General features: G+C 41.7%; 1 long non-coding RNA gene and 1 pseudogene across 1 annotated transcript; both read left to right on the plus strand.

Annotated features, from left to right (window-relative positions):
* LOC112075031 (sodium-dependent phosphate transporter 2-like) overlaps positions 1-18,692 on the plus strand; it is a 41,286-nt pseudogene that overhangs the window by 3,772 nt on the left and 18,822 nt on the right.
* On the plus strand, positions 11,881-18,666 carry LOC112075029 (uncharacterized). The gene is made up of 5 exons (XR_002894905.2): positions 11,881-13,209; positions 14,530-14,578; positions 14,864-15,003; positions 15,137-15,303; positions 17,138-18,666. It is a non-coding gene; the product is annotated as an uncharacterized lncRNA (long non-coding RNA).

The following is an 18,692-nucleotide window of genomic DNA, read 5'->3' on the forward strand; positions in this document are numbered from 1 at the left end:
AGGCCTAACCCTAACTTAGGCCCTTTACACCAATGAGCACCAATGTAACAAAACAGAGACTGAGGAACCCTAACCTAGCCTTTTACACTTGAGCACCATGTAACAACTAGGACTGAGGCTGAACCCTAACCTACCTTTAAACACCAGGAGCCACCCATGTAACAACTAGGACTGAGGCTAAACCAACCTACCTTTTTACACAGATGCACCAATAGTAAACAAACTGACTGCAGCAACTCCTAAGTACTCTAGCCTTTGTAGATCACAGGAGCCACCATGTAGACAAACAGGACTGAGGCAACCCTAACCTAGCCTTTCTGACACAGGAGCCACCATGTAACAACTAGGACTGAGCTAACCCCTATCCTAGCCTTTTACACAGGAGCACCATGTACACAACTAGACTGAGGCTAAACCCAACCTAGAACCTTTTACACAGAGCACCATGTAACAACTAGGACTGTAGCTAACCCCTAACCTAGCCTTTTACACTGGAACACCATGAACAACTAGGACTGAGGCTAACCCTAACCAGCCATTTTACACAGGAGCACCATGCTAACAACTAGACTGAGGCTAACCCTAAACCTACCGTTTACACAGGAGCATCCATGTAACAACTAGACTAGCTAACCCAACCTACCTTTTACACAGGACCACCATGTAAACAACTAGGAAAACTGGAGGGGCTAAACCCCCCTAAAACCAACCTAGCCTTTTACATAGGCGCGACCCAGTAATAACTAGGACTGAGGCAAACCCTAACCTAGCCTTTTACACAGGAGCACCATGTAACCAACTAGGACTGAGGCTAAACCCTAACCTACCTGTTACAACAGGGAGCCAACCATGTAAACAACTAAGACTGAGCTAGAACCCTAACCTAGCCCTTAACCACAGGAGCACCATGTAACACCTGGACTTAAGAGTACCTCACCTCATCTTTATATCAGCACAATACCAGTCTGTCACATGTGTGAAAAACATGGTGAATTATCTACAATTGTGTATATTTGTTTGCATGCTGAATTTACCAACCTCTGTTTTAAAAATGTGTGTTGTCTGCGCTCTCCTCTCGCTCTTCTCTCTCTCTCTCTCGCCTCGCTCTCTCTCTCTCGCTCGCTCGCTCGCTCGCTCTCGCTCTCGTTCCGGTTCTCTCTCTCTCTCTCTCTCTCCTCTCCTTCGTCTCTCTTGCGCTCTCTCTCTCTCTCTCTCGCTCTTCCTCTTGCTCTTCCGCTCTCTCTCTCGCTCCTCCTCTCTCGCTCCTCTCTCTCTTCTCTCTCTTCGCTTCTCTCTCTCGATTCTTCTCTCTTCCTCTCTCATCTTCCTCACTCCTCTCGCTCTTCTCTCTCGCTCTTTCTCTCGTCGCTCTTCTCTCTCCGCTGCTCAAACTCCCTCCACTCTTTCTCTCTCTCGCTCCCTCACTCTTGCTCTCTCACTCTCTCTCTCTCAGCTAAGGTGCTGAGATGTTACCGGTGTGGCTATAGCCCTCGATCACGCTTGCAGGGCTCTAGCGTCTGTGCTGCCTGCGTCTGCGTTTGCTGCTGCCCCTGGATGAGACGAAATAGCAAGTATGTATTACCAGTCAGCCCCTGTCCCCTGTCCCTGTCCCCGGCATAACTAGCACACAATGTGCCTCTCTTAAAACCGAAACAACCCTGCCAACCATGTGTTTCTTTCATCACCACGGCCCAAATGAAACTAGCTTTACTGGAAGAGGAATTATCTAAGCTTTTCTTGTTTGGTAGAGAAATTCGTTTTTATTTGGGTCTGTTTCATGGTTAGAATTTTGTTTGTAGTGAAGGTTAGGATTTGTTCGTGGTGAAGCTTAGGGTTATGTTTGGTGCGTGAAGGTTAGGTTGTTTGGTGTGTGAAGTTTAGGTTTTGTTTGGTGTGAGGTTCGGTTTTGTTGGTATGGTGAAGTTGTTTGTTTTGTGGTAAGGTTTCGGGTTTTGTTTGGTGGCATGAGTTAGTTTTTATTTTGGTGGTGAAGGTTAGGTGTATAACCAACAATGTTTAGCAGATTACATTGAGCGTGCGTGTAGCAAGTGCTTGAATGTTCCTAGCTTCTAACACTGCAGTAGTATTCTAAACATAGACACAACAACAATACACATTCATCTAAAAAGTTAAAATAATGGAATTAAGAAAATAGTTAAGTACGAGCAATGTCGGAGCTCCCGGGAGTTTTATAAAGTATATAATAGACAGTATTGGATGGAATATATAGTAATGTCGTAGAATACGCGTGGATAAATATATAGTATGTACTGTAGAATACTGGATTAGAATATTATAGTAGATCTGTAGAATACGGTGGGTAGAATAATAGTATGTCGTAGAATACGTGGATGAATATATAGTATATCTGTAGAATATACGTGATATAATATATGAGTAATATCTTAGAATACGTGCGATAGAATAGTATATGTTAAGAGCAATATTGAGTTAGGATGCGACTGCTGGACTAGAAGAAGGTACTATACATAGCGGACATAGTAAAACGTTATATAAACATTTATTGTTTTATGTCTATGTACATACAGTAGGCAGCGCCTCTAAGTCACGAGTTGAGTACATGGTGTCAGGCCTAGGACTAAAGTTCAGGGCAGAGTACTGGTGTGACGGCGGCTAGTCCACTAAAAGTTCAGGCAGCGTACTGGTGGAGGGCGCTAGTGACTAAAAGTTCAGCACAGCGCCAGGGTACTGGGTGGAGGGCGGCTAGTGACTAAAGTTCAGGGCAGGGTACTGGGTGGAGGGCGGCTAGTGACTAAAGTTCAGGGCAGGGTACTGGGTGGAGGGCGGCTAGTGTTGACTATTTTACAGTCAGATGGCCTTGAAATATAAGCTTTTTTTCCAGTCTCTCGGTCCCAGCTTTGACGCACCTGTACTGCCTCGGTCTGCTAGATGGTAGTGAGGTGAACAGGCTGTGGCTCGAGTGTCTGGGGTCCTTGATCTTTTTTGGACTTCCTGTGACACCGGGTGCTGTAGATGTCCTGATGGGGAGGCAGTGTGTCCCAGGTGATTCTTTGGGAAGACCGCACCACCCTCTGGAGAGCACTACGGTTGCGGACGGTGCAGTTGCCATACCAGGCGGTGATACAGCCTGACAGGATGATCTCAATTGTGCATCTGTAAAAGTTTGTGAGGGTTTTAGTTGACAAGCCAAATTTATTCAGCCTCTTGAGGTACTGTTGTGCCTCCTTCACCATACTATCTGTGTGGGTGGACTATTTCAGATTGCCAGTGATGTGTACGTCGAGGAACTTGAAGCTTTTCACCTTCTCTACTATATTGATCAAAGTCACCTTGTCCTAGAGAGATTTACACGGTTATCAAAACATCATGCAGTTGTAAGCCTACTGGAAACACAGCCCTTATTTTAAGTGTTTCTAAAATCCCCTGTGGGGAAAAATGAATGGTGGAAAAAATCATTTCCCTGTTTGACTGCTAGGTTTTATGGGTATTATGACTCATACTGTGGTACTCTAGAGGGACTAGCATGTCGGTTAAGGTGAAGGTGATATGATCCTTAACTAGCCTCTCAAAGCACTTCATGATGACAGAAGTAAGTGTTACGGAGCGATAGTCATTTGGTTCAGTTACCTTTGGTTTCTTGGATACAGGAACAATGGTGGACATCATGAAGGAAGTGGGGACAGCAGACTGTGATAGGGAGAGGTTGAATATGTCCGTAAACACTCCAGCTACCTGGTCTGAGCTGGCAGCCTTGCGAGGATTAACACGCTTAAATGTCTTACTCACATCGGCCACGGAGAACAAGAGCTCACAGTCCTCGGAAGCAGCGGTGGGTCCGCGTTGGCGGCACTGTGTTTGCCTCGAAGCGGACGAAGAAGGTGTTTTAGCTTGACCGGATGCTTGTGTCTGCGACGTGACTGGTTTTCCCTTTGTAGTCCGTGATTGTCTGGAGTCCCTGCCACATACGTCTTGTGTCTGAGCCGTTGAATGGCGACTCCACTTTATCTCTGTACTGACGTTTTGCCTGTTTGATTNACTCCAGCTACCTGGTCTGAGCTGGCAGCCTTGCGAGGATTAACACGCTTAAATGTCTTACTCACATCGGCCACGGAGAACAAGAGCTCACAGTCCTCGGAAGCAGCGGTGGGTCCGCGTTGGCGGCACTGTGTTTYCCTCGAAGCGGACGAAGAAGGTGTTTTAGCTTGACCGGATGCTTGTGTCTGCGACGTGACMGGTTTTCCCTTWYTAGTCRGTGATTGTCTGGAGTCCCTGCCACATACMTCTTGTGTCTGAGCCGTTGAATGGCGACTCCACTTTATCTCTGTACMGACGTTTTGCCTGTTTGATTGCCTTAAGGAGGGCATAACTGGACTGTTTGTACTTGATCATATTCCCAGTCACCTTGCCGTGGTTTAAAGCGCAAATGCTGCCYTATAGCCACTTTTTTGGGGTTTGGAAAGGTTTTAATTGTCACGGTGGGAACAACATCCCCTATAGACTTCTTGGTGAACTCAGTCACCGTGTCAGTGTATACGTCAATGTTATTCTCAGAGGCAACCCGGAACATATCCCAGGCCGCGTGATCAAAACAATCTTGAAGTATGGATTCCAATTGGTCAAACCAGCATTGAACAGTCCTTACCACYGGTACTTCCTGTTTGAGTTTCTGCCTAAAGAAAAGGTGGAGCAGAATGTAGGCCTGATCTGATATGCCGAAGGGAGGGCGGGGGAGGGCGTTGTAGCCATCCCAGAAGGGAGACTACCAATGGTCGAGAGTTGTTGATGCGCAAGTAGCACAGGTGATGTGTTGATTTGCTTTATTAAAGTCCCCAGCTACAATAAATACAGCCTCAGGTTATGSGGTTTCCAGTTTGCACAATGTCCAGTGTAGTTCCTTGAGAGCCGTCGTGGTATCGGCTTGACGGGGGAATATACACGTCTGTGACGATGACCGAAGATAATTKTCTCGGGAGGCAATGCAGTCGGCATTTGATTGTGAGGTATTCTAGGTCYGGTGAACAAAAGGACTTGAATTTCTGTATGTTTTCACAATCACAGCATGAGTAGTTKATCATGAAWCATACACCTCCGCCTTTCTTCTTCCCGGAGAGRTCTTTATTCCTGTCTGTGCGATGTACTGAGAACCCAGCTGGCTGTATGGATGGAGACATTATATCCGGAGAGAGACACGATTCTGTGAAACAGAGTATGTTACAGTCCCTGATATCTCTCTGGAAGGGGATCCTCGCCCTGAGCTCATTTACTTTATCATCCAGGGACTGAATATTAGCAATGAATATACTTTGAAGCGGTGGATGGTGTGCACGCCTCCTGAGTCAGACTAAAAGTTAAGGTTAGTGTATTTAAAGGTTAAGGTTAGTGTATTTAAAGGTTAAGGTTAGTGTATTTATCCCTGTATTTAGCGTCATCCATCATTATTTCAATTCTGACCAGTTTCCCAGTCCCTGCCGATGAATAACAGCCCCACAGCATGATGCTGCCACCACCATGCTTCACCATAGGGATGGTGCCAGGTTTCCAGAAGTGACGCTTGGCATTCAGGCCAAAGAGTTCAGTCTTTAATCAGACCAGAGAATCTTGTTTCTCATGGTCTGGGAGTCTTTAGGTGCCGTTTGGCAAACTCCAAGTGGGCTGACATGTGCCTTTTACTGAGGAGAGGCTTCCGTCTGGCCATTCTACCATAAAGGCCTAATTGGTGGAGTCCTGCAGAGATGGTTGTCCTTCTCTAAGGTTCTAAAAACCTGTTTTCGCTTCGTCATTATGGGGTAGTGTGTGTAGATTGGCGAGGAAAATTGTTTACTTATTCTAAAATTGATTAAGGCTGTAATGTAACAAACTGTGGAAAAAATCAAGAGGTCTGAAACCTTTCCGAATGCCACTGTAATATACAGTTTGTTTTGTGTTCAGATTAGGTAGGTATGCATTTGGTTGGTATGTTCAGAAGGGTAAAGTAAGCTTCCAGTTTAAAATATGTAATTCTTGGTAAGCCTCATGAACTCTGAGCGTAATACCAGTAGGTATCATTGGACTATGTAGTAGTAGTGGGGTCTCTCTGTTTGACTGTATTCTTCCACTTTGAGCTTACTGAACACGACCGCGGCCTGAGAGAACTCTCTTGAATTCAGTTGACAGTGGTAGTTAGTTGCGTCAACTTTTAGAATGTTTTATATTGTTCTAAATCTAGACATGCAGTAACATAGCATTGTTTACATTTTTTCCATGTAATGTTAATGACCTCTAACATGGCTGTTATAGAATGTTGTAGTGTCATGTTAATAAGGCTCTAACATGGCTGTTATAGAATGTTGTAGTGTCATGTTAATGGAGCTCTAACATGGCTGTTATAGAATGTTGTAGTGTCATGTTAATGGGGTTCTAACATGGCTGTTATAGAATGTTGTAGTGTCATGTTAATGAGGTTCTTAACATGGCTGTTATAGAATGTTGTAGTGTCATGTTAATGGGGCTCTAACATGGCTGTTTAGAATGTTGTAGTGTCATGTTAATGGGTTCTAACATGGCTGTTATAGAATGTTGTAGTGTCATGTTAATGGGTTTCTAACATGGCTGTTATAGAATGTTGTAGTGTCATGTTAATGGGGTCTAACATGGCTGTTATAGAATGTTGTAGTGTCATGTTAATGAGGTTCTAACATGGCTGTTATAGAATGTTGTAGTGTCATGTTAATGGGGTCTAACATGGCTGTTATAGAATGTTGTAGTGTCATGTTAATGGGTCTAACATGGCTGTTATAGAATGTTGTGTGTCATGTTAATGGGTTCTAACATGGCTGTTATAGAATGTTGTAGTGTCATGTTAATGGGGTCTAACATGGCTGTTATAGAATTTTGTAGTGTCATGTTAATGGGGCTCTAACATCTGTTATAGAATGTTGTATGTCATGTTAATGGGGTTCTAACATGGCTGTTATAGAATGTTGTAGTGTCATGTTAATGGGTTAACATGGCTGTTATAGAATGTTGTAGTGTCATGTTAATGGGGCTCTAACATGGCTGTTATAGAATGTTGTAGTGTCATGTTAATGGGGTCTAACATGGCTGTTATAGAATGTTGTAGTGTCATGTTAATGGGGTTCTAACATGGCTGTTATAAATGTTGTAGTGTCATGTTAATGGGTCTAACATGGCTGTTATAGAATGTTGTAGTGTCATGTTAATGGGGTTCTAACTGGCTGTTATAGAATGTTGTAGTGTCATGTTAATGGGTTCTAACATGGCTGTTATAAATGTTGTAGTGTCATGTTAATGGGTCTAACATGGCTGTTATAGAATGTTGTAGTGTCATGTTAATGGGTTCTAACATGGCTGTTATAGAATGTTTAGTGTCATGTTAATGGGGTCTAACATGGCTGTTATAGAATGTTTAGTGTCATGTTAATGGGTTCTAACATGGTGTATAGAATGTTGTAGTGTCATGTTAATGGGTTCTAACATGGCTGTTATAGAATGTTGTAGTGTCATGTTAATGAGGCTCTAACATGGCTGTTATAAATGTTGTAGTGTCATGTTAATGGGTTCTAACATGGCTTGTTAAAGAATGTTGTAGTGTCATGTTAATGGGTTCTAACATGGCTGTTATAGAATGTTGTAGGTCATGTTAATGGGGTTCTAACATGGCTGTTATAGAATGTTGTAGTGTCATGTTAATGGGGTTCTAACATGGCTGTTATAGAATGTTGTAGTGTCATGTTAATGGGGTTCTAACATGGCTGTTATAGAATGTTGTAGTGTCATGTTAATGGGGTTCTAACATGGCTGTTATAGAATGTTGTAGTGTCATGTTAATGGGGCTTAACATGGCTGTTATAGAATGTTGTAGTGTCATGTTAATGGGGTTCTAACATGGTTTATGAATTGTTGTAGTGTCATGTTAATGGGGTCTAACATGGCTGTTATAGAATTGTTGTAGTGTCATGTTAATGGGTTCTAACATGGCTGTTATAGAATGTTGTAGTGTCATGTTAATGGGGTTCTAACATGGCTGTTATAGAATGTTGTAGTGTCATGTTAATGGGTTCTAACATGGCTGTTTAGAATGTTGTAGTGTCATGTTAATGGGGTTAACATGGCTGTTATAGAATGTTGTAGTGTATGTTAATGGGTTCTAACATGGTTGTTATAGAATGTTGTAGTGTCATGTTAATGGGTTCTAACATGGCTGTTATAGAATGTTGTAGTGTCATGTTAATGGGGTTTAACATGGCTGTTATAGAATGTTGTAGTGTCATGTTAATGGGTTCTAACATGGCTGTTATAGAATGTTGTAGTGTCATGTTAATGGGGTTCTAACATGGCTGTTATAGAATGTTGTAGTGTCATGTTAATGGGTTCTAACATGGCTGTTATAGAATGTTGTAGTGCATGTTAATGGGGTTCTAACATGGCTGTTATAGAAGTGTGTAGTGTCATGTTAATGGGGTCTAACATGGTGTTATAGAATGTTGTAGTGTCATGTTAATGGGGTTCTAACATGGCTGTTATAGAATGTTGTAGTGTCATGTTATGGGGTTCTAACATGGCTGTTATAGAATGTTGTAGTGTCATGTTAATGGGGTTCTAACATGGCTGTTATAGAATGTTGTAGTGTCATGTTAATGGGTTCTAACATGGCTGTTATAGAATGTTGTAGTGTCATGTTAATGGGGTTCTAACATGGCTGTTATAGAATGTTGTAGTGTCATGTTAATGGGGCTAACATGGCTGTTATAGAATGTTTTAGTGTCATGTTAATGGGGTCTAACATGGCTGTTATAGAATGTTGTGTGTCAGTTAATGGGGTTCTAACATGGCTGTTATAGAATGTTGTAGTGTCATGTTAATGGGTTCTAACATGGCTGTTATAGAATGTTGTAGTGTCATGTTAATGGGGTTCTAACATGGCTGTTATAATTTGTAGTGTCATGTTAATGGGGTTCTAACATGGCTGTTATAGAATGTTGTAGTGTCATGTTAATGGGGTTTTCTAACATGGCTGTTATAGAATGTGTAGTGTTAATGCATATTAATGCAGGAACTTCAATGTTTCGACTCTAAACACATGACTCTGGTATGCAGGTGTAACTAAGTCCTAATGTGAGAGTTGCTGTTCTCCTGCTGATGTCAAGGTCAAACACACACACACACACACACACACACACACACACACACACACACACACACACACACACACACACACACCACACACACACAACACACACACACACACACAACACACAACACGCTGCTGCGTGAGAGTCAAAACTGTTTCTGATCGAGGGAACGAGTGGTTGCTAAGCACTTTCTAAATGTTAGGATTAGGTTTCTCTCCCCCAGGATCAGCTGACGGCCACATAACATTCCACTAACAGGAACGTAGTGGAGAGGTCCCTCTGCTCTGTCCACAAGCATAACACAACAAGATCAAACACAACACACAGACAGATGCTGTGTCAAACACAACACACAGACAGATGCCGTGTCAAGCACAACACACTTCCGTCCGCAAACTGTATGTGTGTGTTTTGTACTGTGTGTGACATTTAACCTATCCACTTGTCTCTAAAAATATACTCGCTATGACTGTGATATGTGTTTGTCCCATCTAGCTATCTTAAGAGGACCAACTGACTGTGATACAGTGGGGCAAAAAAGTATTTAGTCAGCCACCAATTGTGCAAGTTCTCCCACTTAAAAAGATGAGAGGCCTGTAATTTTCATCATAGGTACACTTCAACTATGACAGACAAAATCACATTGTAGGATTTCTAATGAATTTATTTGCAAATTATGGTGGAAAATAAGTATTTATATATTTATATAGCTCATTTTATAGACAGAAGATGCTACACGACAGACCGATCCGAAACTCATCTCTCTGCATGTCCAGCCCATTCATAATCTCAGCCAATCATGGTTTCTGACTTTTTCTGTGGCTAAACCAACTATGCTTGTAATATTAACAACTTTATTCGTATATACAAGTCTGTTATTAATGCACATGGATGTTAAAATGTTCCAGAAGGCATTTCTGCCCAAAAAAACGCATTTTGATATTTTAAAAAGTAATACACGTTCAAATGCCTGTGAAGTCGTGACTTGCGACATACTGTACGCCTAATTTCCTGAAACAATTCGCATATGTGGTTGTCCCATCTAGCTATCTTAAGATGAATACACTAACTGATATGTGGTTGTCCCATCTAGCTATCTTAAGATGAATGCAACCAACTGTGATATGTAGTTGTCTCACCTAGACATCTTAGGATGAATGCACTAACTGATATGTGGTTGTCCCACCTAGCTACAGTATCTTAAGATAGCTAACTAACTGTGAGTGGCTCTGGATAAGAGTGTCTGCTAAATGACCCAAATGTCCAATGATATTCTAGATCTATATTTCTGTGTGTGTGTGCATATCATCATGACAGTGTGTATATGTCAATCAAGCCATGAACTTTCTCAACCTTTTAGTCTCTTGACCGTCCATCTACTCATGATGATTACAGTCGTTTTTTAATTGCTTGTTTTATGTTGGTGCTTAGAGCCCTTTGAGAGTTGAATATATAATTATTAATATTATTATTATTATTATTAATAGTAGTATTATTAGTAGCAGTATTATTGATAGCATTATTAATAGCATTATTAGTATTATCAATGGTATTGTTTATAGCATTATTCAAATTATTAATATTATAAGTATTAATAGTATTATTTATTATTAGTATGTATTATTAATAGTATTATTATTAATATCAGTATTACTATTAATAATAATAGTATTTATATTATTATTAATAGTATTGTTTATAATTATTAACAATTATTATTATATATTATTATTACGCGTATTATTATTGTTAATTGTATTATTATTGTTAGTAGTATTAATTATTATTATTGTTAGTAGTATTAATTATTATTATTGTTAGTAGTATTAATTATTATTATTGTTAATTGTATTATTATTGTTAGTAGTATTATATATTATTATTGTTAGTAGTATTAATTATTATTATTGTTAGTAGTATTATTTATTATTATTGTTAATAGTATTATATATTATTATTGTTAATAGTATTATTTATTATTATTGTTAGTAGTATTATATATTATTATTGTTAGTAGTATTATTTATTGTTAATAGTATTATTTATTGTTAATAGTATTATTATTGTTAGTAGTATTATTTATTATTATTGTTAATAGTATTATTTATTATTATTGTTAGTAGTATTATTTATTATTATTGTTGGTAGTATTATTATTGTTAGTAGTATTATATATTATTATTGTTAATAGTATTATTTATTATTATTGTTAGTAGTATTATTTATTATTATTGTTAGTAGTATTATATATTATTATTGTTAGTAGTATTATTTATTAATATTGTTAATAGTATTATTTATTATTATTGTTAATAGTATTATTTATTATTATTGTTACTAGTATTATTTTTATTATTATTATTGTGTACGTATCATCCTGACACAGTCTCCTCACTGGTCAGGCAGAATAACCGCCTTGTCGCGGTTCTTTAATGAGTTGCGACAGTATGTGTGTACAGTGTGTATGTGTGTGTAAAAGTGTTGTCACCGTCCCCCCCGGTCAGGTCGAATAAAGAAGGAGCGAGCTGCCCTGTCCAGGATCTCAGATGAGTCCTTAGGACAGATCCCTGAGGAGGAAGAGGAGGAGCTTCCCGTGTTCAAGGAGCTACCYGGCGCCAAGGGGACAGACGACGCCGTGCTGCCGTTAACGGGTGGTACCGGAGGAGAGTCACGGAGAGGAGAATCCACCGGAGAGCTCAACAGCCTGGCCAACGGAGGCACTGTCCTGCCCAAAGGACGCGTCTATGGTCAGTCCCATGATAAATGGTTATCTACAGGTAACTGCCAGAATAAAGGGAACACCAACATAGTGTCTTAATAGGCTGTTGGGCCACCACGAGCTGCCAGAACAGCTTTAATGTGCTMAGGCATAGCTTCTACAAGTGTCTGGAACTCTATTGGAGGGATGCGACACCGTCCTTCCATGAGCCATTCCATKATTTAAAATCAAAGTTRATTTGTCACGTGCGCTGAATACAACAGGTGTAGACCTTGGTGTTTTGTTGWTGGTGGTGGAAAACACTGTCTCAGGTGCAGCTCCAGAATCTCCCATAAGTGTTCAGTTGGGTTGAGATCTGGTGACTGASAGACACACACACARACKCTTTAAACCCCCCCTATGCTCATTTGAGACCSCTCTTTTCAAAGTCACTGAGATCTCTTTTTCTAGCCATGATAGCCAAAATAATCGGCTAATTTGTATCCCTCATTTACCCKGGTGTTTCCTTTATTCTGGCAGTTACATGTACCTCTGTTACTTCTATGTTTTATATGCCCATATATGGTTATATATGTATCCACACATAATTACATACAAGTACATACAGTGAGGTTTGAAATTATTGACACCATTGATAAAGACGAGTAAAAATTGACTATATAAAAGAAATAATTCAAATATTGACATACTTTTGGTCATGTAGTGTATGTGGACACCTGCTCGTCGAACATCTCATTCCAAAATCATGGACATTAATATGGAGTTGGTCCCCCCCTTTGCTGATATAACAGCRTCTACTCTTCCTGGAAGGCTTTCCACTAGATGWTGGAACATTGCTGCAGAGACTTGCTTCCATTCAGCCACAAGAGCATTAGTGAGGTCGGGTACTGATGTTGGGCGATTAGGCCRGGCTCYCAGTCGGCGTTCCAATTCATCCCAAAGGTGTTCAATGGGGTTGAGGTCAGGGCTCTGTGRAGGGCTGTGCAGGCCAGTATGCGTTTGTACTTGCCTTTAACCYAAGCCAAAGTGTCAAATCGTTACAYCTCTGAAGTTCACAAGKAATGTTATTCAATTCAAAATGGTGGCTAGATATTTCAACTCATTAATTTCTCACTGAAGATGTTTTAAGGCTGCTTTGAGCCACAGCTCATTCTAGCTACGTTAACAGTCTAATCGCATCACATTATTGTGTTGGCGAGACGGTATGGTATCGAGAATCCTCACCGCCAAGTGAGGAATCGTGTAGTGGTGTCGTTWAATGTGAGGCTCAGTCTATATAGGATTTTGAAAAGTCGTGTCGTGTCCACCCTCTGGGAAAGGAGATTAGCTAGCTACTCTACCGTCACAACCAAGAGGATGCATAGAGGAACAGCTTAGGTAAGTGTCCTTTTTTGTCTTGTAATTTCATATTTAGAAGGTGCATTGAAACAAGTGCCTAGCATGATTATATAATTTCTAGCACAACCAACTAGCTAGCTAGCAAGCTATATAAATGATGAACTGAAATGATCTGCTCTTGAGGGGATCACTARGGTAGCTAGCTATGGCTATTCTCAAGAACTCAAAAGTGCATTCAAGTGGCTTGGAAATACAATGGCAAAAGGAGGAACATAATTAGAAAGATAACCTTTTGTCATCATTTTGACGTAGCCAGCTTGACATTAGATGCAGTACAACGTTAGCTAGCTAGCTAAGATTGAGGGAGACCACTGATTTTTAGCTAGGTAACATTAGCATTGCTATCWATTTTTTTGATTAACTTTGCTAGCTAATGACAACATTGCAATCCATTTGACGACATGATGGCGGCAAAGTTGTTTCCTACTAAATGTCGTTATATTTTCAGGCCACTATAGTGTTATCGAGACAAAAACAGTCATAGCCTCCATCTCTCACAACCTTTGAGCACTACTATGTCGCCGCCGGCAGAGCTTGAGAGCGTTCCTAATAATAGCATGACGCGACCCAGTGACGGAGGTGCAACTTATAAATAGCAACATTTGTTTCGCATTTTGTCTATTTTGCCCAGCTCTGGCTGTGTGGGCGTGTGCCTGCCTGTCTCCCTGTCTGTCTGTCTGCCAGCTTGTCTGTCTGCCTGTCTGCCAGCTTGTCTGTCTGCCAGCTTGTCTGTCTGTCTGCCAGCTTGTCTGTTTGCCAGCTTGTCTGTCTGTCTGTCTGCCAGCTTGTATGTCTGCCTGTCTGCCAGCTTGTCTGTCTGTCTATCTGCCAGCTTGTCTATCTGCCAGCTTGTCTATCTGCCAGCTTGTCTGTCTGCCAGTTTGTCTGTCTGCCAGCTTGTCTGTCTGTCTGTCTGCCACCTTGTCTGTCTGTCTGTCTGCCAGCTTGTCTGTCTGTCTGTCTGCCAGCTTGTCTGTCTGTCTGCCTGTCTGTCTGCCTGCCTGTCTGCCAGCTTGTCTGTCTGCCTGTCTGTCTGCCAGCTTGTCTGTCTGCCTGCCTGTCTGCCAGCTTGTCTGTCTGTCGTCTTGGCTTTCCAGATGGAGGAGTTGTGGTGGCCACTGGAGGTCAACTTTAATACTAGATCACATGTAAGAGGAGCTTATCATCATGAAGTTGATCTATAACAGCTAATAACAAGTATCCTATATTAGGTACTACTACAGTGCTAGCTAGCTAGCTAGCTAGCTAGTACATGTACATATGGATTTACAATGCTAATCGTATTTCATTAATATACAGGGTCCACTTTGACCCCAAGAGAACAATCCAGACTAAGAATTTGCAAAAGGTAAGATCATAATGAATACTAGTATTTTATGGACCGAGTGGATCTGATCACTGATCAGCATTCCTACACTGATGGTGAATTCTCTCTCTCCCTCATCCTGTCTATACCTTCAGATTGACCCTCTGGTCTATGATTAGTAGATGTGGTTGAGTGGACATACAGATCTGGSCTTAGCCTAGCAACAGCATCTCTTCTCAACTATTGGCCAGGATTTATTTGTTTATTTATTTGACATCCAATCACCATGAGCGATGCTTTATTCTACATTCAACACTTCTATTGCAGGAGAGGTGAGCACCTATCAGATTTCCCCCCCTGCTGTCCTTCACTCCTCGATCTGGTGACCACCCGCTGAGGCCCGGGAAGAAGTCCGACAGCAGAATTGGGAGCCACGTTCATCGCTATGCAACGCTCCACTGACCGAGGTAGACTTTGAGAAGCAACTGACTGACAGGTAGTCAGAGACACACACATTTGACTTGACCTCATTTTGACATCACACTACATACAGATACTCTCCCTTTCCTTCCCATTCATCTCCCCCTGTCTACACCCTAGGTGTCACGTGGTCTCCTATCTCCTTCATAGTGGCCTCAGCTGGACCTCACCGCTGTTTACACCTTATACCACGCACCACCGCGACCTGTATGCTCTAGTCGGCTGGCCCTCGCTACATATTCGTCGCCAGACCCACTGGCTCCAGGTCATCTATAAGTCTATACTAGGTAAAGCTCCGCCTTATCTCAGCTCACTAGTCACGATAACAACACCCTCCCGTAGCTCGCGCTCCAGCAGGTATATCTCACTGGTCATCCCAAAAGCCAACACCTCATTTGGCCGCCTTTCCTTCCAGTTCTCTGCTGCCTGTGACTGGAACGAATTGCAAAAATCGCTGAAGTTGGAGACTTTTATTTCCCTCACCAACTGTAAACATCTGCTATCTGAGCAGCTAACCGATCGCTGCAGCTGTACATAGTCCATCTGTAAACAGCCCACTCAATTTACCTACCTCATCCCCTTACTGTTTTTATTTATTTACTTTTCTGCTCTTTTGCACACCAGTATCTCCACTTGCACATGATCATCTGATGATTTATCACTCCAGTGTTAATCTGCTAAATTGTAATTATTCGCTCCTTTGGCTTCCAGGTGGGTTACAGTTTACAATCTCCTTTTTGCTTCCATCCACCTCATATCTACTCCCTTCTCATAGTCTCCTGAGGGTCGGGAAAACTAAATAGATTAGTTGAAAAGGTACACTGTTAGGATGGGATTAGATGAACCCTAAACTACTAATTAACTCTAAAAATAAATAAAAAATATTTTAAAAATAACACATTCTTCTGAAGGAGCTGATGTTACATTCTAAATTAAATGTTATTATGGTCGGATAACTTACAACAGTGAATGATTACATTCCCTCAGCYAACAGTACCAGAGACTGTAAGGGGAGATGTTGCCTGGTTAGAAGTTTACACCAATTATTTTTTGAATTTCTTTAATATTCTTTTTTTTATAGTTAATTAGTTTAGGGTTCATTTAATCCCATCCTAACAGTGTACCTTTTCAACTAATCTATTTAGTTTTCCCGACCCTCAGGAGACTATGAGAAGGGAGTGGGTCACCTGACCAACACCATTGCTGTGTGTGGTTCCAACTCCAGTAGCTCCTTTTAAGGTGCTCCAGTTGACCTTTTAGATCTGAAACGGTCCACTATCAGCCAGGTGAGGAAGTCCAGAGTGGTTCASCTGTCTTAAGACACTGCATCTCAGTGCTAGAGGGTGTCACTACAGGCCCTGGTTCAATACCGGGCTGTATGACAACCGGGCCGTGATCGGGGGAGTCCAATAGGGAGGAGCGCACAATTGGCCCAGCGTCGTCTGGGTTAAGGGAGAGTTTGGCCGTCATTGTAAAATAAGAATTTGTTCTTAACTGACTTGCCTAGTTAAATATAAATAATAAAAATGTTCTCCCATGGAAAGGAAAGGCTGCTGTGGCACCAAAATATCTGACATTTTAAGGTGAAAATATGATTAAAATGCCAACTATGGACAAGACTGTTTAAGGCAAGCCATGTTTTCCTGTCATCCAGAATCTGTAATACATTCTAAGTTAGGATCATCCTCCTCACCTTGGTGGGGGGGGGGGGTATTATACAGTGTAGCTCAGTTCTGACACGCCCCCAACATACAGCATGTGCCACTGTTTTATCATGACGACATACGGTGGGGCAAAAAAGTATTTAGTCAGCCACCAATTGTGCAAGTTCTCCCACTTAAAAAGATGAGAGAGGCCTGTAATTTTCATCACTTCAACTATGACAGACAAAATGAGAAGAAAGAAAATCCTGAAAATCACATTGTAGGATTTTTTATGAATTTATTTGCAAATTATGGTGGAAAATAAGTATTTGGTCACCTACAAACAAGCAAGATTTCTGGCTCTCACAGACCTGTAACTTCTTCTTTAAGAGGCTCCTCTGTCCTCCACTCGTTACCTGTATTAATGGCACCTGTCCCACTGTATATCATAAATTATGTGCTTCTGTGTCCCTTCTAGGAACCACAAAACTTCCTCCCTTCAAATCTTCCTCCCTCATCCTCCATAACTGTCCGGCAGGACGCGACTCCCGACTACTGAGATTCCACTCCGACCAACGGTGTTTCATTGTCTGAACATTTTAACCACCGTCCGTCCGTCCGTGATATGAGCATCTTACTTAAACTACTGTTTCTCMCTCTCCTTGCAGTTCACTCCCTCTGGCGCTTGTAGTCCACCCTGGGGTTTTTGGGGTCGTGTTACCTCTGTTAGGGCAGTGCAGGGAACAGGAGGTTGTCCGTGGCGCTTGGCTCCAAGGAAAACGAACTTCGGTCCAAACTGCAAATGTCAGAGCTGTGGAGCTCTGGTTGGAGAGAGCTCGTAGTGGCGTCCGTCCTAACATAGTTTGCATTGCATTTCAGGGTTGTCGGCTGTCGTTGTTTTTGTAGTTCTTGCGCCACTTCCCCATCGGCGTGATGATGGCTTCGGTAAGGTATTTACGAATATGAGATGTAACGTAACTTATTGCTTTGTACTCCCAGCTATTTAAAGTATTGATTGAGTAGGGCACAAGCCACCATCCGGGTATGTCTCAGACACACAGACCAAGGTAYCGACAGTGACTAGGTGTGGGATGAATAACGGACTCTATTGGCCACTTTGGGAGGAAAGGGGAGGAAAGAATATTCCTCTTCAGACTGACAACTCTCCCAACAAATCACACGTTTGGGTGGGTGGGGCTTAAAATGCAGGCAGGAATTGAGGGGAAATCGATTATTGGAGTTTGTACCGGATGAAAAGTGATTGCATTCGTTTTGGAACCGTCTTCCGGGCGTGAGCCAGATGCCCAATTCAAAGCACACGGAAAAGCCGGCTCAAAACCAACGTGATGTAGCTTAGACTAGATTAATCGCGTGTAGTAATGAATAGGATTCTGTGTTTTCACATGCAAAAGTGATTGCTTTTGATTTAAAAAAAAAAACGCTTTCTGCCTCCCCAAGTTTGAAAATGTTAACATACGACATCTCGTTTCTGGATGATGCACCTTGTTGACAACATGGCCGAGCAGATTACTGTTCTATTTGAGAAGGGTGTTCCTCCCTCACCAATTTTGCCCGTTCACGTCACAGGCCATAGACCGGTGCACCGCGGTTCAGGCTAATAGAATTGACTGATTGTTGCTAGGGCAACAAGCGGATGTCCCAACTCCTCCCTTTCCACGATGCCAAACTGACGTTCTTTACGTACAGACGTGTAACCCGGAACGCCGGTACGTTATAGGAGGCAACCCYTCTGTCTACAGACACTACCATCCGGGTATTATTGATTAATGACTGTTAGTACTGGCTAATAAACAGAAAGTGCCTGTGGGTTTTAATCTTGTCAATTTAAAGAGAAACTTGTAATAAAATTATATATTTTTGATAAAGTGTTGTCTGGTCCATTTGTAATGCTCAGAACTCATGGTCCAACCCAATAGGTAGCGTGTCACGAACGTGTCGTCCTATGGTTGAAGTGTTCCCCCTCAGTAAACAGGAACTGCCATTTGAGGTAACCCTATAGGCCGCAGGTGTTA

Source organism: Salvelinus sp. IW2-2015, unplaced genomic scaffold (genome assembly GCF_002910315.2).
Source record: "Salvelinus sp. IW2-2015 unplaced genomic scaffold, ASM291031v2 Un_scaffold2945, whole genome shotgun sequence".
Lineage (NCBI taxonomy): Eukaryota > Metazoa > Chordata > Actinopteri > Salmoniformes > Salmonidae > Salvelinus > Salvelinus sp. IW2-2015.